This window comes from Bombyx mandarina, chromosome 12 (genome assembly GCF_030267445.1).
Source record: "Bombyx mandarina strain Sakado chromosome 12, ASM3026744v2".
NCBI lineage: Eukaryota > Metazoa > Arthropoda > Insecta > Lepidoptera > Bombycidae > Bombyx > Bombyx mandarina.
This window is the reverse complement of record NC_143219.1, coordinates 5550697-5570247: the sequence shown is the minus strand read 5'-3', so window position 1 is coordinate 5570247 and position 19551 is coordinate 5550697. Positions and strand designations below refer to the sequence as shown.

The 19551-nt window shown below is 34.2% G+C and overlaps 1 protein-coding gene across 2 annotated transcripts in view; it reads right to left on the bottom strand.

Annotated features, from left to right (window-relative positions):
• Positions 1 to 17116, bottom strand: part of Cad86C (Cadherin 86C) — a 134960-nt gene extending 117844 nt beyond the window's left edge. Inside the window, exon 1 of one of the 2 annotated variants that reach the window (XM_089731857.1) lies at positions 16886 to 17116. The gene's annotated coding sequence lies outside the window, so the exon portion shown is untranslated. Of the gene's footprint in view, positions 1 to 16847 lie in introns of both variants that reach the window. The other variant, XM_089731858.1, reaches the window with a different exon arrangement.
• Positions 17117 to 19551: the final 2435 nt, after the last annotated feature.

The window sequence follows — 19551 nt, the reverse complement described above, 5'->3', positions numbered from 1 at the left end:
TAGCTAGTACGTTTTCATTGCTTACCTTCGAGTACACATAGTGAATAAGTTCAGATGTTTTATTTCAACCCTGACGACGGTTTATTAGTTCATGGAAATTAAATAAAAACTACTTACAGAATAAATTAAATGTACCATAACTTAGTATTACTGACTAACGCGCTCTTGTATTGAACGAGAGACTACACCGATATTTTCAGACTTATTTATTGGTCGCCATTGCTGCTAAATAACTAGATTATTTTTTATTCTTTAGATGGGTGAACGAGCTCACAGCTCACCTGGTGTTAAGTGGTTACTGGAGCTCATAGACATCTACAACGTAAATGCGCCACCCAACTTAAGGTGTATGTTCTAAGGTCTCAGTATAGTTACAACGGCTGCCCCACCCTTCAAACCGAAACGCATTACTGCTTCACGGCAGAAATAGGCAGGGTGGTGGTACCTACCCGTGCGGACTCACAAGAGGTCCTACCACCAGTAAAACGTAATCAAAAAATAGATTTAGTAATTCTGGACCCTTGTGAATTCATTTCCAAAATGGTTACCATGAATTCCTTCGAGGTACCGCATGTAATATGTATTACCTGTTAATATAGAGCATTTACACTAAATAAATAAATGAGGATAGAACACGCACCCAATAGCCTGGCCCCAAATTAGGATTTCCTGATAAGTGACGAATTTCGTATAATTATCACCAATTTTACTATGATAAAGAGGTCAAAAGACCCTACGTACAATCACGATCTATTACTGCGACCTCCTAGATTGTGTTTGATATATCGCATGTCTCAACACTGACCCTTACTGTAATACAGAGCATACCAAATTTGAACCCATATGATATTTAATGAATCGATTAGGTAAGTCTAAGCTCAATCGAATCCATGAAACAAACATGGAAACTTAACTCCTAAAATACATTAAATTATAATCGGCCGGCGAGTCGGCGAATATTCCGCAAGCATATATGAAGACAACACCATTACTGTATTTATCTGATTTTGCGAGTAACTGCTTCGGATGGTTCTGACATGTTTACAATAGCGTGGTCACAATTCAGTTGTTGTATAGCCGGCGCTATCGAGTGTCGCCTCCAGGACCCCACGACTGATTCACGATTAACGCAAACACGAATGTTTCGCCGTAAACTCGATACTCGCCTCAATCAATCGGAATTGTTCGTGAGAATTATTTACCATAAATTTTTAATAAAAAATGTACTTTAAAATCATTTATTATTCAACGGTGAGGGGTCAAGAATTATGTATTTTAAGTTAAACAAAAAGAGCCGTAGTTGAAATATACTTACGTTTTTTTTTAACTCTATCTGTACTGTGTAGTTTGGAGAATATTATATACTAGCGACCCGCCCTCGCTTCGCTTCGGAATCTGTAATTTATTATTGATTTCTCCACTATTTAATGGATGTTATTATACATATAAAGCTTCCTCTTCAATCACTCTATCTATTAAAAAAACCGCATCAAAATCCGTTGCGTAGTTTTAAAGATTTAAGCATACATAGGGATATAGGGACCGAGAAAGCGACTTTGTTTTATACTATGTAGTATTGTCGATTCATGAGTTTATTTATTCAACGACACATAAGCGTTGTAGACGTATACGGAATTTAATTAAGGTAGAATAAAAGAAATGTGACAAATAGACAGCGCTCTGCCCCTATTACTGAGTTGTTCGTAATTAGTCTGAAGACTGTATTCTACGTCGTGATCATTTATAAAACTTCAAATATCACCAACATTGCTTTCTCGCCAGAATTCCTGCGTTGAGCCCCTTAAGCAATTGAGGCTGAGAGCATGATAATATAGTCACTTCGACATATACATGTGTAAGGTTTATGATTATTTATATTAATATGATTATATAGAGTGTAAGGTTTATGATTATTTATATGATTATATAGAGTCCTGTACATATTAAGAATTATTATTAAATATGAGGTTTATATTGCAAACCATTAAAATATTGTTAAGTTACAAATCCAACAGTTGACAAATGTCGTCAATAGATGTCACAGGCCAACAAAATTACATCGCGGTAAAAATTAGTATAAGAAGTCCAAAGCAATTTTGAATAAATCAAGAACAAAACGCATCAATGTACAATTGGCAGAATAAAGCAGAGTGTGAACAAAATTAGCCTGTTTAATTTATGTCTGACACTCAAAACAAGTATTATAAATGTACGCTTAATCAAATTGTTATTGCTCATTATGTTTGAAATAAATAACATTCGTAAAGTAATATGTCTTCTAAAAGCAAAACGAATTTGTCTGAACATTATGTTAAATATAACATGTAAAATAAAAACAAAATTTATATAATAATCGACAACAATCGCATTTCCATAAAACGAACAAGAGCCTACAGCGTCTCCGCAATCAATCGTATTTTATTTTATAAAGTTCTTTAGTACAGAGAGAGAGAGAGAGAGAGAGAGAGAGAGAGAGAGAGAGAGACAGAGAATATTCTTTACTGTACACCAAAAAAAAGTACAATACAAATACAAAACAAACAATACAAACAATACAAAAGCGGTCTTATTGCTAAGAGCAAACTCTTCCAGACAACCATCAGGTGGAAAAGAAATGGTTTGGAAACTGATTCCTCGCGGTGTATCAATCAATTGAATTATATATATAAATACACATACACATACATACATATGCATACACAAATTCTTTACATATTACCTAAACGCTACTCCCGTCAATATTCGCTGAGATTTCCCGGGCTTTGAACGCTACTCACGTACGATATACGTAATATAAAACCGGCGTTTGATTTTTTTATCGAACACAAAAATATGAAATGCATCCGCATACTCTTGGGCTTGTTCGCAATCTCTACCCGACCATTTATGGTCGCCCGAGTGAAATATGTTCAGACTGTCTGCTGTATTATTTATACCGCTATTAATTTATACGTTAATGCTTATGAAATTGTCGAGAAAAATGATTTTGTACGTACTTATTTGGTGGGATTTAATGTTTTGGTTAGACATACTTCAAGAATTTTGTTTTAATTAACACAATATTATATTGATGCCTGTGTATAACTAGATTGAATGTGTGTTCTAAATCAAAGATCTAAAGATCACCATTTAAAATATTAGGCCAAGCATGGTAGACAAGCGTCCAGCCTCTGATAGTGAGTTGTCACCGTCGTCTATAGAAACGAGCAATGTCAATGTGTAATCATAAAGATTAACTTTTTTTTTATCCCTACCTATTCACTGGTAGCCTAAGGGGCTATTCTAGCTTCACGCGGATGGGTAGGTTAAGTTACGGGTTCAACCTGAAAGAAAGAGCAACGCTTAACAGATTCTCCGTTGCTCTATACAGTGCAGAGACGGTAAAATCAAGGGAAAAAGGCCTAGGGGTAGAGGTCCCAAACGATGGTCGGACTAAATAGCGGAGGAACTAAAAATACCTGTCAGCGAGGCACTCCACCAAGCTACAGAACGGGATCGATGGTGACAGCTGGTTGACGGAATCAATCGGAGTCACGATCCACAGCAATGAGGGACCGATTAAAGGGACATAGAGAGAGCAGATTCTACCACAGATTTGTCATTACAGATTCTGTAAACATCTAAAAAAGTAATAAATAAATAAATGAAAAATTCGTGGTGTCGTGGGACACCGGATAGGAATGTTCCTTATTATAAAAACATTAATTTTAAGTTCTATTCGAGGTATAAAGAAAATAATTACTCGGGTATCCATTTTTTATCATGATTTATTTATTGATAAAAATAAATAAAAAACGACTTTACAACTTTATTTTATTCACAATGATTTATTATGATTTATAATTATAATAACCGTCATCACGTAGACACTGTATAGCCATCATACTAAGACTATACATAAATTAAAAAAATCTTACGTTACGGACGTTTTTGCCCGTTAGGGTACCCCTCCGCATCGTCCCATAAGGAACTTCGTTCCAAAAAAAACGTTTTCGATTTAAATGAAACGACATTTCACTTTATCAATACGTAAGTAAAACCACAAGATTTCAAAAGTCACGCCTAGCCAAACGTACACACATGCGCTGCGCATTTTGATGAAGATATCTGAGGACGCCGATCGATTCATCGGAATTTTTTCGATCGAATTCAATGTGCTCGAACTTTTAATGGATCCTTTTTTCTCACGATTCTTGGATTTTTATGGTGATCTTTGTTTGATATCATCGAACTGTTTAAGAACGTTTATTTATTATGTTTACCAGCTATGCCCCGTGTGCCTAGTGAAATAAAATGTGTCATATTTTGGAGATTAAAACGATAATTAGAAATTTCCGGACCGCGCTTTTTATTTACAGAGTAATTGCTAGTTTGGCTATTCATTGTACTGTTTTAAAAACATAGAATAGAAAACAAGAAACATTAAATTAGGTTACGTTTTCCAGGAGTATTTATTTGAAAAAAAAACACGACCACTTAAAAAGTTCTAGATTACAGCACCGATAACCCCATTTTCTACTGAACTACTGCGTGTAGACGAGAATACGATGAAAACAATAACAAACAACATAGGTAAATTAGGAATTTGTCATCAATTCTTTTGAATTAACTAAAATCACCCCGATGAATAATTCAAATAATGACGTCATACATAAATATCGCGTTGACGAATAATGGACATTGTATAATTCGAATATTAATAAGAAGCATTGCTTCTTTACATTTAAATTAAATTAAATTGTCATATCTTTCTTAAGGGGTAGTATTGTAGATATATTTTTAAGTACTTGAAACTGTGTCTTTTCATTGATAGATTGGACCCTAAATTTCATAATGAAATTTTTCTCACTCACCTTGAGCTATAAGGTCGAACACTTAATCTTAAAATGTCTTCCAGAATGAATAAGGAATCGTAATGAATTATTTAAAAAATTCAAGACTAGGACCACATAAGCACCAAAAATTAACTAATTAGCCATCACATCTAATAAAAATTTGTCATTGCGCTTATTTAAATCGATGAAATATACATATTCAAGTTGACCAATTTAATTCAAGTTTCGCGTTCGTGATTTCAGACGTGACGACTTTACGATAAAGTTCAAGATCGCGTGACACATCCCATTGACAATTTACTCATAGTAGTTTCGGGTGAAAACCCTGCTGAAAACCACCGTCGATGTGACATAACATTCGCAAATTGAAACTTTAACAGCTCTTACATTCTGTTTATTTATTGTTCACCTTTTTTTGCGTATTTTTCATTTCAGATTTGAAATTGGTTCTAGATTTGGTTTCCGTGAACAAATAATACTTTAAATACATTCAGGCTGTAAAGCCTTGTTCGGACTAGGCGAGTATTTTAGTCGAGTACCGAGTAATTTAGTAGCTAAATGTGTCTGAGCACCAAAAATTTAGTCGAGTAGGTTAGTAAATAATTTAGTAAAGTCAATCCATTTTGTTCTATTTTCTCGGGCGAGTAGCGAGTAGTTTAACCACTAAATTACTCGATACTCGACTAAAATACTCGCCTAATCCGAACAAGGCTTAAGGGAACAATTCTTGAAGCCGAAAGTGTAATTGATTCTACCAAAAACCCAAAATGAATATTTGTTTTCTGGATTGCACTGAATTCTGAGCTACCTCGAATAGGTAACGTCATTCTGCATATTATGGCCGCGAAGCTGTCGTGCGTTCTCGTTTGAATCATAGAAGAAAGGGGGTGTCGTGCGGACCTTAGGGCGAACTCCTCTTTCCGGGCGTGGGCTCCCTACGATTATTGGGCAGGGTTGATATCGTACGCTGGATAAGTATGCGAGAATCGGTGGGTGATGAATTTTAAAATTGAGGATTCGTAGACATTCCTCAAGAGGGATGTCACGTTTGTAAAGTCTGTGAGCTCCAATGACTAATAACAATACGTGAGCTCATGCGTCCATCGTACTTATGGCTTAGTACTGGTCGTTTTAGCAGATTCACCTTTGTTTGATTGCGTTGCATTTTTTCATGTTGTTATAATATTTTAAGAGAAAATGTTACAGTGGTCACATGAACAACAAAAACTATTGTATAAGAAACACCATGACACGAACACCATTTGCAGCGTTTTCATTCGCAGTATTTCAACAAACACTTAAATGGTCGCACGTAATCGATATGTTAATATACAAATGCAACAATCCATTTCAAAAGCATAGTAACCCAAGGACAACCTTATTGACACGTGACCCGCTAACATTGGACATTTCAATGGAAAAGTCAATAATTCAATGACCGAGGTGTTTCAATGGTATTGTTTTTTTTTATATAATGATAGAAAAACTGAACTGATTTCACTTTGTCGATAAATAATAGGTCGTTTTATTTCGTATAGAATAGTGAATCTTACAATAGCAATTATGATGACCTTGTATAAGGGTCTAGCTGCTTGGCGTTCCGACTAGAAGGGATCATTGTTAAAATGACATTATTATTTCAATAAATTTAATTATAACATAATAAATAATAATTGAATAAAATAAAATAAAACTTAATTCGGAATAAGAAATGGACACTAATAAAAAATGTGCTCAACGAAATAACGAATCCGACAAATTTCCTCCTTGAAAATAATTGTTCTCTTATTACTTAGGTACTGCTGATAAAACTTGTTATCGGTGAGCGAAATCTCGAAATCGGTGGTATTAAAAGCCACTCGAATTTCTTTAATGAGTCACCGGGGACTAACGATTTTCCGTCACCGAAACAATTGGACATGAATAATGGAAAGCATGTAGACTAGCAACGGCCGACCTAAATCTGGATTGCTTTGACCGCAGGTAAATTTTGCTATTTAATTATTTTTTTACTATTACAAAATCCTTTATTTCACATAAGCCCTTCCTTTTATCAAGCTTACCTTACTATGCGAACTCCAATTAAACCCAAATTCTTAAATGTTTTTTTGTCCCTACCTAAATATTGATTGCCTTCGGGGTTATCTAATAACACGCGGACGGGGTAAATGATGATTTAATCAATTCATGGCACAAGCTAAAGTAAAAAAAATCAACAATAATGTTTCCTGCTTTTAGAGTATCATAATTAAAACTATTTTAGGGCCAAATCTCCCTTTCATTAATTATTAAAACTTTGATAATGTATAAATAATTTTACTGTGTATACCACTCGCGAGGAAGGAAATATGTACTATTTTTATTATAACACTTAGACATGACAAATAAATAATAACAAATGTATGAAAATATTCTCTTGAAAATTAAACTACCTCGGCATCCCTAAAACGCCACGTCTTAATGGCTAATAATAATAACACTAAAAAAATTGGAGCAAAAGAACTGACCACAATCGAAGTATTAATCTTTATTATGTCAAACCACGTTGTTCGTACTTTAAAAAAAACTGGAGCAAGAAAAACGTGTTATGCTAATATTAACTTTAGGTACTGTACACAAGTATTTATTTACATATCTATTTTAAGAATGATTTGAATATCCACGGAAAGCTGTTCAATGCTTTAAATTAAGCTATGGAATTTAGTATTTTGACGTTTGAATTTAATTATTTGGTTTTTTTACCAAGAAATTAAAAAAATCACCTTCTTTCTTTATTCTAACTGTAAGGTTATTTTTCCTCGAGTTATAAGTTTGTATGTCTGAAGCGGATCCTCGAATATTTTGGTCACATTGCGAGGAAAGACGGCGATAACCTGGAAAAACTTATGATCACAGGAAAAGTTGAAGGCAACAGATCTAGAGGCCGCAGCCATACTCGTTGGTCCGATCAGATCCGCACCGCTTTGGACAGTACAGTGTACAGCGCGCTGCATGACGCCGTGGACAGGGGAAAGTGGAAAAAGATCCTAAGATTGAAGCTCATGGGTGATGGTGGTCACGACCCTCAGACATGAGGAGCACGACTCGAGGAGGAGGATAAGTTTGCTAGCGACACGTCAATACTTATCGTTCCTTTTTCGGAACTGAGAGTTATTTACTGTCGAGCTTGATATAGATCGATTGATTTATTAAAATTATTTCTTACAATGTTTCAATAAAGTTAACTTTAATCGATATTGCTATAACTCATATTGAAAAACATTAGCTGTCAAAACGCATAAATATTTTTAGTGATCCCAATATCTTACGAGCACGTTACAGTGCCAGGACAATTTCCTTGCCTTTTTTATGAACACAATGTCTTAACTGCGAATTTATTACTAATATCTATACTAATATATAAATCTACAGTGGTTTTTAGGGATGTTCCGCTATAACTACTGAACCATGCATCCGATTGACTTGAAAATACATGTACTTAATGGATAGGCTAATATTTATGTGTGTTGGACTCCCTAATAATAATGACAATGCATAATAATGTTAATTTTAAATGCCCAGCGAAGCTGGCGAGTAATGGCGAGTACTATATATAATACGACTTTTTATTTTATAACACCTAAATAGATTAAGTATTTTTATTGTGATCGTTCTTCTTCGCAGTATCATCTATTAAGCGTCATCGTTGATTTCGGCTCGAATCTCAGGTATACCAACGGCGCGTTGGCACTAACTAATCTACGCGACCGCCTCGAAAGATAGATGAGGTGAATGCCACCCGGCGTTATCGTTTCAACAATTTATGTGAATCTGCTACGTTACCAATCGAATATGAAGTGCTCTGATTGAGCCAATCGCTTAATAGATCTTTGGTTGGATTTACGGAGCGTGGGACTGGACTCTTGATGATAAAATATGTCTGATCCAATCACTGGTAAGCGAGCGAGTATGAACTGATGGCCCTCCTGTATTGCCTACAATATTTAAACATTCTTTTTTTAATGTATATAAAAACGTCCGTAACGTAAGATTTTTATTAGTAATGCACACAGTGTACGACTTAGCTTTGTAATAACGTACAAATTAGTAATGCGCACAGTGTACGACTTAACTTTGTAATTACGTACAAAAAATAACATATTTTTTTATCATTCATTGACCACGATCTCAGTGCGTTCGTTTGCGCAATACACTAACCCTTATGCAAACAGCCATGAATGAAGTGTACCACAATAAGCCCGCACGTTACCGAATGACCGTGAGTTGTTGCGAAACCTCCAGTTTTACATTATTTATACCTCGAATAGAACTTAAAATTTTCGTTCCTATCCGGTGTCCCACGACTAGACACATCTTTTTTAAAAATCTTATTAATATTATACACTATTTTTTTAGAGATATTAAACATACTATTTTTTAAAAACACTATATTATATAAATAGATTACCTCTGATGGCGATGTTTACGACACAAACCACCAGTGGTTAGGACTCCAGGATGAGAAACCTCCTCACAATATGTGCAGTATCGAGGATAGCTGCGTTCTAAAGCAGGCCCCTAACCCAATAACGAAAGTTTCTTAAGGTGTTGATCGAAACTTTTCGATATCAAACCGTGTACCGTCACAACTATTGAACAATGATGGTTGAATCAACATGCCACATTATTAAGACAATTAAATTGAAATTAAAATGTTGCACTGCCACATTAATAATTTTAGTATTTTTTTTAACCAATTGTGTAAACATTGTATTAACCGAATTTCATAACAATTGCATTGTAATTTCCCAAGGTCGGCGTTCAAAGGAAGGTCGTGTCAATAATAGTCAAAACTCATTTCGACAAAACTCTTTTAATAATCAAAACTAATTTGAACTTAAATTTTAAAGTCAAAAGTTAATTACTCCTCATACGGGTGCGTGTAAACATTCTACCTATTTCTACCTAGTAGCAAACAGCTTGGATTTTCTTATTATTATTATTCTTCCGTAGATAGCTAAATGAGTTCCCGGTCAATTTAATCCAAAATGGCTACACCAAAGCCATTTTTAGTGTACAAACAAACATAAACCAATACTTTGTTTAGATGTTAATTAAAATTCCTTAAGGCTAAACAAAGTTGATCCTCGGGTCCTCTTTAGTTTATATTATTTAACCTTAACCTTAAATACATATTAGATAAGCCTTACCTTAGCTAATAAGATACATGCTTTCATAGATGTTTTAAGTATTCCATAACTTGCAGCCTAAGGGTTTTGTTGCATTGTTTATGCCAGTAGTTCGAAGTCGGTCCGTGTAAGTTACGACACAATTAAACCTTATACACGGTTCCCTGATGTAAATTTTCTAATTTAGAAAATTGCTTTTGTACGTTCCTTAGTGCAATTAGTATTTATGAAGTAAATTTAAAAGCACATAGCTAAATATATACCAATATATTTCATTGTTTCTCATAATAATATTTAATAAGTAATAAATGAATTAAATAATTCTTTAATATTTTTTTGTTATATTGTATCGTTTTTACCCTAACAAACCACTGTAAATCACATGAAACAATTAAATAAACGCATAGTGAGACCGCTGTATAGGTATTTATGATGTGATTATTTAACCCTGCGCTATTTCTTGCAAAATCACACCGACTTTTTGTCTACAGTTGCTGTAAAAAATTTTTTTTTTTGTGTAACTAATAAAATTCTCTTGTAAAACGCATTTCTCATTTCATTCAATGGTTTGTTTGATTTTTTCATGTTTGAACAACTGACTATTAACAGTTCGTGGATATTTTTTATTCATTGCTTTGTATGTAAACAATAACATTATCTGCGACCATGCATTAGCAGCCAACAAGTCTAAATTCTATAATAGTGAAAGGATCAAATAGAAAAGACGAGAAAAATATTGATAAACAATATTATTGAACGAACGTCAATGTTTATGTAGTTTGTATTATGTAGTTTGGAGATGGTTTAGTTAAGATCATTAAAAAGAAGCTTAGTACTATGAAAAATAATTTCAAGCACCTGTTTTCCCTATGCGTTCCGTAGCTTCCATATAAATTTGCAAACACTAAATCAAAAACCTCAAATTAATGTAATTCTGTCATATGTTTCTTTTCAACTCGCGTGTGTTGACAAAATCATTCTGCCCTATGCCGTCGCGAATCAGTCATGCGTTTTAAGATTTTGGTTTAAGATAGACGACAGCATTGTCATGACGATGCCTATTAACTCCTATCACCACTTACCTAAAATTATTCAACATAAATGAAAGTACACAATTGTTGAACGTCAAAAAGAACTACCGCCAATTCACAAAAACTAGCCGCCGTCCTGAGAAGAACTGGCAAGAAACTCAGCGGACATGTCTTTTTTTTTTAAACATTACATTTTTTTAAATATTTATTTTTACAACATGTATTATGACGTAACAATTAATGCAATATCGAAATGCCCGGAGCGAGCAACTCATTACGTGGGACGTAAGCTCTTTTGCTTATCGACACGAATATCGAAACTAAACACTTTGAAAACATAAAATTCCGAAGCATTTTCACTTACCACCACCAAATATAAGAAATGAAATTCGAAAAAAATAAAGCAATACAGCCCAAGCGTCGTTCACAAACAAACAAAATGTCGTTTACATTTACGAATGCACATAGATGCGTCCGAAGCGGATACGCTTTGATAGGGTTTAGGCTTTCAAATTGGCAGCACGACACACCATTAGTGCCGCGACTGCTCTAGAGACCCGTTGCGTTTCCTTAACGAGTTACAGTTGTCGCTTACTGAAATAATGCTACGTATTGTTTAGAATTTAGTTATTAGTATCGTTTTATATTCGTTTGTACGACGCTTAAATATCACGTTTCATTTAATTGATTCTAAATCTGAATAATGTATCAATTTCTATTTAAGTTAAATACTAATGCGTGTAGATTTTATCTAGTTGTGTGAACCTAGTTAACAAATAAAAAAAGATGTGTGGTGTCATGGGACACCGGATAGGAACGAAGCTCCTTATTATTAGAATATTAATTTTAAGTTCTCGTCGAGGTATAAAGAAAATAAAACTGGAGGTTTCGCAACAACCCACGGTCATTCGGTAACGTGCGAGCTTATTGTGGTACACTTCATTCACAATTGTATTGCGCAAACGAACGCTCTGAGATCGTGGTCAATGAATGATAAAAAAATATGTTATTTTTTGTACGTTATTACAAAGTTAAGTCGTACACTGTGTGCATTACTAATTTGTACGTTATTACAAAATTAAGTCGTATACTGTGTGCATTGTTAATCTTACGTTACGGACGTTTTTTCCCGGATAGGGTACCCCTCTGCATCGTCCCATAAGGAACTTCGTTCCAAAAATAATTACACAAATTTTTAATGAAATAATACCAACTTCGTCAAATCGAAGTGAGAACGTCTTCAATTTAGTCGAAGTCAATTATATATATTTTGTTAAGATTAATTCATAAACTACTGGTCGAATGTTGATAAAATTAGAATGGGCCCACCACATGAGAAGCACCAGCTTTCAAACAAAAATATTCATCAAAATCGGTTGACCTAGAAAAAAGTTCTGAGGTGTTTCCAGAAACTTGAAAAACCACACGTGAAAAATACGGTTGAATTGAGAGCCACCTTCTTGCTTGAACTCAGTTAATAATATAGAAAGATTTTGTAACAAAGTGGTTTTTAACTTAAGTAAAACCGATAGGGCTTAATTATTTAGGGCTTCAATTATTTGAAGACTCATCTTTAAGCTTAAAAAACAGCTTAACATCAAAGACAGATTTGTGGTGGACTGTCTACAGATAACATACATTGACATTAGCGAATAAAATTCACGAAAATTATACAATAAATATGAGAATAAACTACAAAATATTTGTTTAGTTAATATTAATGTTTCAGACATTGAATTGGTACACGAGTAAATTCAATATTTGTAACGTCTGATTAAACTACATACCTACTTACGAAATGTTTACATCAATTACAAATGAGCCATTAGAATTGTAATTTTAGTTTTTAAAACTAATTTTACGACTTAATCGGGCGATTACAGTTTTTAAACTTTTTATATGCTATGTATAATAATGTATATTAGAAACGCCTTTATTACTTTACAGCTGTCGTTGGTCACAAACGACTAAGTTGGTATTCGTCGACGTAAGAAAATTGTGCCAACTATTGTCTACTTCTGTATGAGCCATTATAGGAGTTTTAATTGTGTCTAAAATTCGGGTAAACCGAAAAAATACATTACTCAAATACATTATCTATATATTCTTCTTCTTTATGGTTTATAATCAAATTATTTTGTATTTTTTTCATAGTACGTAATTTCTTTCTTTTTGCACCGTCAAGCTATCCGCAAAACTGCTATGCGAAAAGTATAGCTCTAGACGTTTTTCAGCCGAAGGTGATGCCTGCTTGTTATATTCATTATTTTATCAAGAGTAAAAAAAAGAAGACAAACTGTTTAAATATAATTTACAATATTAAAGCTGCTTTCAAACTACGCTATACTATAGTGCCATATAGTATAGCATAGTAAGTAAGCCGTATATTAAGCCAATAATATAGAGTACAGTACAGTGTGAACGTGTCCTTAACAATGTATGTTGCGCGATATTGTTGTGCTATGAGCTGTATACTATATCGTCGCTGTCAAACCAAAATCTGCTATGTGCAAAAACTCTATTTTTTAATTAACAAGTAAAAAGATTTTCGTATAAAATTTTATATGAAGGTTTAATTTTTAAGAAATATATCAAATGAAAGCTATCGATAAATATATAGACACATAACAGCTTTTTTTATACGTTAAATAGGGCTGTGAACTATACGAAAAGGTCAAAAAGTAAAAATCTCAAAAAGTGCACATAATGAACGAATGAATGAAATTTTTTTTATTGCACAAAATAGTGTACAAAGGCGAACTTAACGCCATGCAGGCATTCTCCAGTTAACCCCCATTGATGAAGTGAAAGATTCAAGAAGTGCGTAGCTGTGATGAAAATAATATACATGGCGATAATTTAAAGAATTACAGTAGATATGAGTAAATGAACACTATGTTATAAATTACATTGCCTACACAAATACATAGATACATACAAAGATACATAGATAAGAAATAATTTTTTTTTATTTTTATTGCTTAGATGGGTGGACGAGCTCACAGCCCACCTGGTGTTAAGCGGTTACTGGAGCCCATAGACATCCACAACGTAAATCCGCCACCCACCTTGAGATACAAGTTCTAAGGTCTCAAGTATAGTTACAACGGCTGCCCCACCCTTCAAACCGAAACGCATTACTGCTTCACGGCAGAAATAGGCAGGGTGGTGGTACTCACCCGCGCGGGCTCACAAGAGGTCCTACCACCAGTAAAAAAATAAATTTATCAAATAAAATAAATTATACCAGATACATTATAACAGCACATAGCAGATTTGTTTGGTTTGAAAACGACGATATGCTGTTATATTATAGCGTAGTCTGAAAGCAGCTTAAATGGCCAAAGCTAAACTTTAACTATTTTGGTAAAGCCCGTATAAACGATCGATAACAAGGACCGAGGTGAACAGATTACAATCAAGATGAAACGGGAACTGGGAACAAACTAGTATCTTCACAAGGCCGGCTTAATCTTATGCAGAATGCTTTAACAGGAAGGGTGTATTATTAGCTATTAAATCTTATTACGGAAAATTTTTATTATTTTCTATGTCGTACCACTTCATCTCTGTATTAAAACACTAGCGGCCCGCTCCGGCTCCGCTCGGGTATTTAACAAAAATTTTAACGATGTTTGACGTTGGTTTATTTTTTTAAATAAAATAACACTTGTTGCGCGACACTTTTTGTAAATATAATAATGACGTGTTCTACAAATTCGTACTACATTATTTTATTCTATCATCAATAGTTTTCGCAGGGCACGCGATGTAAAGAATATTTTATGTAATTTTTTTACACCTTGGGTTACATTATTGAAGTTTTAGTAAGAATCCCTATTTTTTTTTCAAAATAATATTATAACTCGGGAATAGTGTAGCTTCCAAACAGTGAAAGAATTTTTCAAATCGGTTCAGTGGCTTCGGAGCCTATTCAATACAAACAAACCAACAAATATTTCCTCTTTATAATATTAATATAGATTAATGCATATAATACGGGCTTAAAATTTACAAGTTAAATGACGAAAGAAAGATGTCAGCTACAGTTTTAGATGTCGGATAAACTATAAGCTATTCGACAAAATTAAATGATTAAAATAAAGTTAGGATCGATCTGATTAAAAAAATATGCTTAATCTTGGGATAGAAGCATTTGAGCTACAAAAATTTATCTTTAAAAATAGAAATACGAATCCGATTAGAAATGTTAATTTTTGACTTGTTCTTTTGTAAAGGAAAATTTCAGGCAACAGAATTTGCGAAAAAGCAAAAATTACATTCGATTAAATTAGATGTTATATATGTAAATATATGTACATATAAGTTAGATTATAAATTACATATTAGAATGCCAATGAAATCGTGAGTCATGCCCAGTTTAGTATATTTCTTTTCGCAATGTACAGTAATTTTCAGTTTATGGCAGAAGAATTGAATATGAAAATGTAGTTGTTTTATTCCAATTCTACTTGTATTTTTGATGACCTCGTTGGTATTGTGGTGAGTAATGTCGTCTATACCTCTGGGTCTGACTTAAATATGTCATTAGGGTTTGATATTTGTTCGTAACATAACATAGGATAATATCTTAGCTTGAAACCGTTGATTATAAAATATCTGAATTACTTTTTCTTTCAAAGTTCTAGCTACTGATACGCAAATCAAAATATTCTAATTAAAGAAGATGGTAACAAAATTAAGATTGTTTGTAAAACGATGCTAACGCGGTTGCGGACGTTAACTCTAAAGCAAGAACTCTGTTCAGTACAGTTAAATCGTGTTAAGAAATTTACGATATTTTATACGTAGATCGGTGAATGAGCTAATGTTTTATCTAGTATTAGGGTTAATGGAACCTAAACAGAACACAAAATCAAAGCCAACACTTTGAGACATGAAGAAAAATTAATTGTATTGTAAGACGGATGTCATGCGCTTATTCACGGACCACATGACTGCTTTGCAACAGTAATAGGCAAGACGATACATATACATGCAGGCTAATAATACGGCCTGTCAATAGCTGCAGAAGAAATTAATTAATTAAAAAAAAAACGAGGATATTTTAGGTCACATTAACCACCCGCCGAAACTCGAGCAAATACTAAATGTACTAAGTACTTCTCTGTGTCCGATAGTTGGAAGTAAGCAGAGATTATAGCTAAGATAAGGAGAGTGTCCGGCACGATCTCGACTACTCTTGGCAATTGACTTGGTTGAATATCTTGCGCGTCATTCTGTATTTGATCCCATTTTATTGTAGAATTTCAAACAGAAAGTCTGATAAAAGCTTCAAGATCATTTTAGAAAATAACTAATTATGCCCATATTTAATAAAAATGATATAGCATTTATAGTGAGGGACGTGAAGTTCTTATTAAAATTACGTTAGCAATGTACAAGGAAAAAAACATAAAAGTACAACGAATTAAAAACACGATACACGGACTTAAAAAAATAAGAAATTCTCTAAGCATTCTTTGTAAGAATTCCTTTATCGGTATTTCATCATCTACAAAGCTTTTGTTTACATGATAAGGATATAGTAATAGATAAGGCATGCGCAATGCGACCTTCAGATATAACTTTAGATAACTTAATGACACAATACACTTGGACGAAAGAAAAATACGCCGTAAGCTAACTGGAATGATAATGAGAAGATTAAATTTGAATGAAATTAAATTTGAAAAAAAGAAATGTATATTTTTACAAAATAAATAAATCGATAAAATGAGTTAAAAAAATGTTTAATGTAAAATAGAGCAGATTTTACTTCAGCAAAAATAAACTAATTGAAAAGCTCTTACATGAAAAAGTTCGATAAATAACAAAAGCTCGTACTCACTGTTATCACGCAACAAAAACGATAGATCCAGTTATCAAATGTTATGTAATAGAGGGCGCTCGCCTCGCACTTTCTCCAGACTCCCCCTCACCCCTTCCGAGTGAACCCCAAAGTACACTGCACGAAGTCTACAGACACTCAAAATGTTTTATTGGAAGTGAACGCGCGGGACCGCGGCATGCGTCCGCCGTGTGACTACGCCCGTGCGGTACTACAGAACTACAGCAGACTAAAGCCACCACGGACTCGGGCAGAGAACCGGCCGCGGCTATCGGCCACCAGCCACCCGCCGGCCAGTCCCAGCGTCTCCCTTACCGCTCGAAAAATATACCTGTATAATACGGCCCTTACCGCACGTTTTATCGCATACATCGACTTTTTGTACCGACTAGACTATTCTCGAAACCTTTAGAGTAGACTTAAATTTAATATAGCTGATTTTTACAGTTCAATTTTGAAAGTGAATGACATAAAGTATGCTAAAAATTAACCTCAGAGATGTTTTCCCTACCTATGCTGATAGCCTTGAGAGTCTATTTCAACTTCTCCTTGACGTGTAGGTGAGCTCTTGGGGCTCAAACCGGGAGTGTTGCTAACACTGGTCCTAACAAGAGCAGTGTTTCGCAAAATGTACCACCGGATCGGAAACGCGACCCACTGAGAAGATCCGGCGAGAAACTCAGTGGGCTGAGTTTTTGTACACACTAGAAGACGATACTTGAAACCTTTAGAGTAGACTTAAATTGAATAAAATCGATTTTTACAGTTCAATTGTGAAAGTCAGCGACATAAAGTATGCAAAAAATTAACCTCAGAGATGAAACTGACGTTAATGTTCATCAATTTGTTCGAACTCAAAGAAGACAGTCGCAATAGGTGTTCGGAGACTTTAAATAAAGTTAAATGTGTATATCGATTGGTGCTAGCTAAGTTGCTTTTACGCGTTTTCTACAACGAAGTTATAAATTGCGTGATGTAAGGGGGTGAACCCTTCGTGGCCACAGCTTACATAATTACCTTAAGAAAGAAGGAAGGAAGGTTGCTAGTTTTTGGGGTCATAGCGAGGCTTATAGGCCTAAAATTTCATTACAGAGACCTTAAAAGGGATATAACATTATAACCCTGGAATAATCATCATCATCATCATCAAAATTGAATCAAATCCACTCCAAAGATATAGGCATAAGAGAAAATAACTGACGGAACATTAACATATTAATAATCATTACACGAAATTGTATAGCAATAAAATAATATTACCGTGAAAATTATGCAAATTTATGCAAACTACCTGTCAGTTTATAATAGCATTCTTAATAGTTGTATTTTTTTTTTACGACGGAATCTTTGTTTTATAAATTCGTAGCTTTAGAAATGCCGACTCCATGAGCCGGTCCCGACAATGGTTAATCAAAAGGCCGTATCTCATTCGGTGAGGCCATGCCCGCTCTGGACCTTATGTTATTTCGATTTCATTTGCGTGTTCGTGCGCGAAGTTTTTTACATTTTGTTTGCTGCAGCTCGTCCACAGGTCATGCCTTTATTCCGCGAGGCCTTTGTTATTCTAAAGAAATATGACTAGAAGTCAATTCGGTATACGTGCAAACGAGATAGATTATGCTGAGGTGATTCGTGAAATAAGGAAACTTAATCTTATTTCTTTAGTTTTAAATTCGATTTTCGCGAGTCGTAAACACATTTAAAATTACTTTTCCGATTTAATCTCGCGCTTTTATTATTACTAATGGTCCCCTGGTAGTCGAAATGCGACTATAATTAATTGAAATTATAGGTTTGTGCACTATTATGATTGTATTCTCAAAGACCTTCTACAATCACAGATTTCGCCAAAACTACATTAAAGACAAATAGGTATTAATAAAGACAAACAATATTCAATATATTCTCAATTTGCCCACAGACTATAAACAATAAAAAAAGTTTGACATTAAACAAATAGTACGCCTGCGTGTGTGTGGGTCAAATACATGGAGTGTGTGTAATGTTTTTTTTATCGATTTAATGTATTTTTTATGCATAATTAAAAAAAATATTAATATTCTGCACTCCTTCTCTATGTTCTCTATAAATTTCATACTCTTCCGTCCGCGCAATTTTCGTAAAAAGGGGTACAAAGTTTTTGCTTCACGTATTAATATATAAATTTGTCATTATATTATTTCCAACGTTTTAAATACTTTACTATTTTCATCGTCACGGATGGCAGAAGTCTTTTTTTAATCATAGCTCGATAAAAAGATTAGGTCGAAGCCTTAATTGTATTGTATAATGGCTGTCTCATCCTCTCAAGCCGGAATGTGTGATTGTTTGGCTGTAGAAATGGACAGGATGCTAGAATATCGAATTGCGGACGTATATCTCGTGCGTTTTTTACTATTAATTATCACCCTCGTTCACATTTGATTACCAAACCGAGAGTGTACGTTTAAAGCCCTTTTTATCTGGGACGTGTCGGTCGGGAAAATGTAATGCATCATCGCTCATTGTGAATAGCCCGTTAGATGGAATTTTTATGTTATTTTTTTTTTTCGTTAGCACGCTTGCTTGCTGAGGGCTAAGGATCTATTTTCTTTTTGTTGAAAAAAAAAAAGTAATTACCAGTCACGAATCCGGTGGGTAGTGATGCGGTTGCGCGATGAGATTAA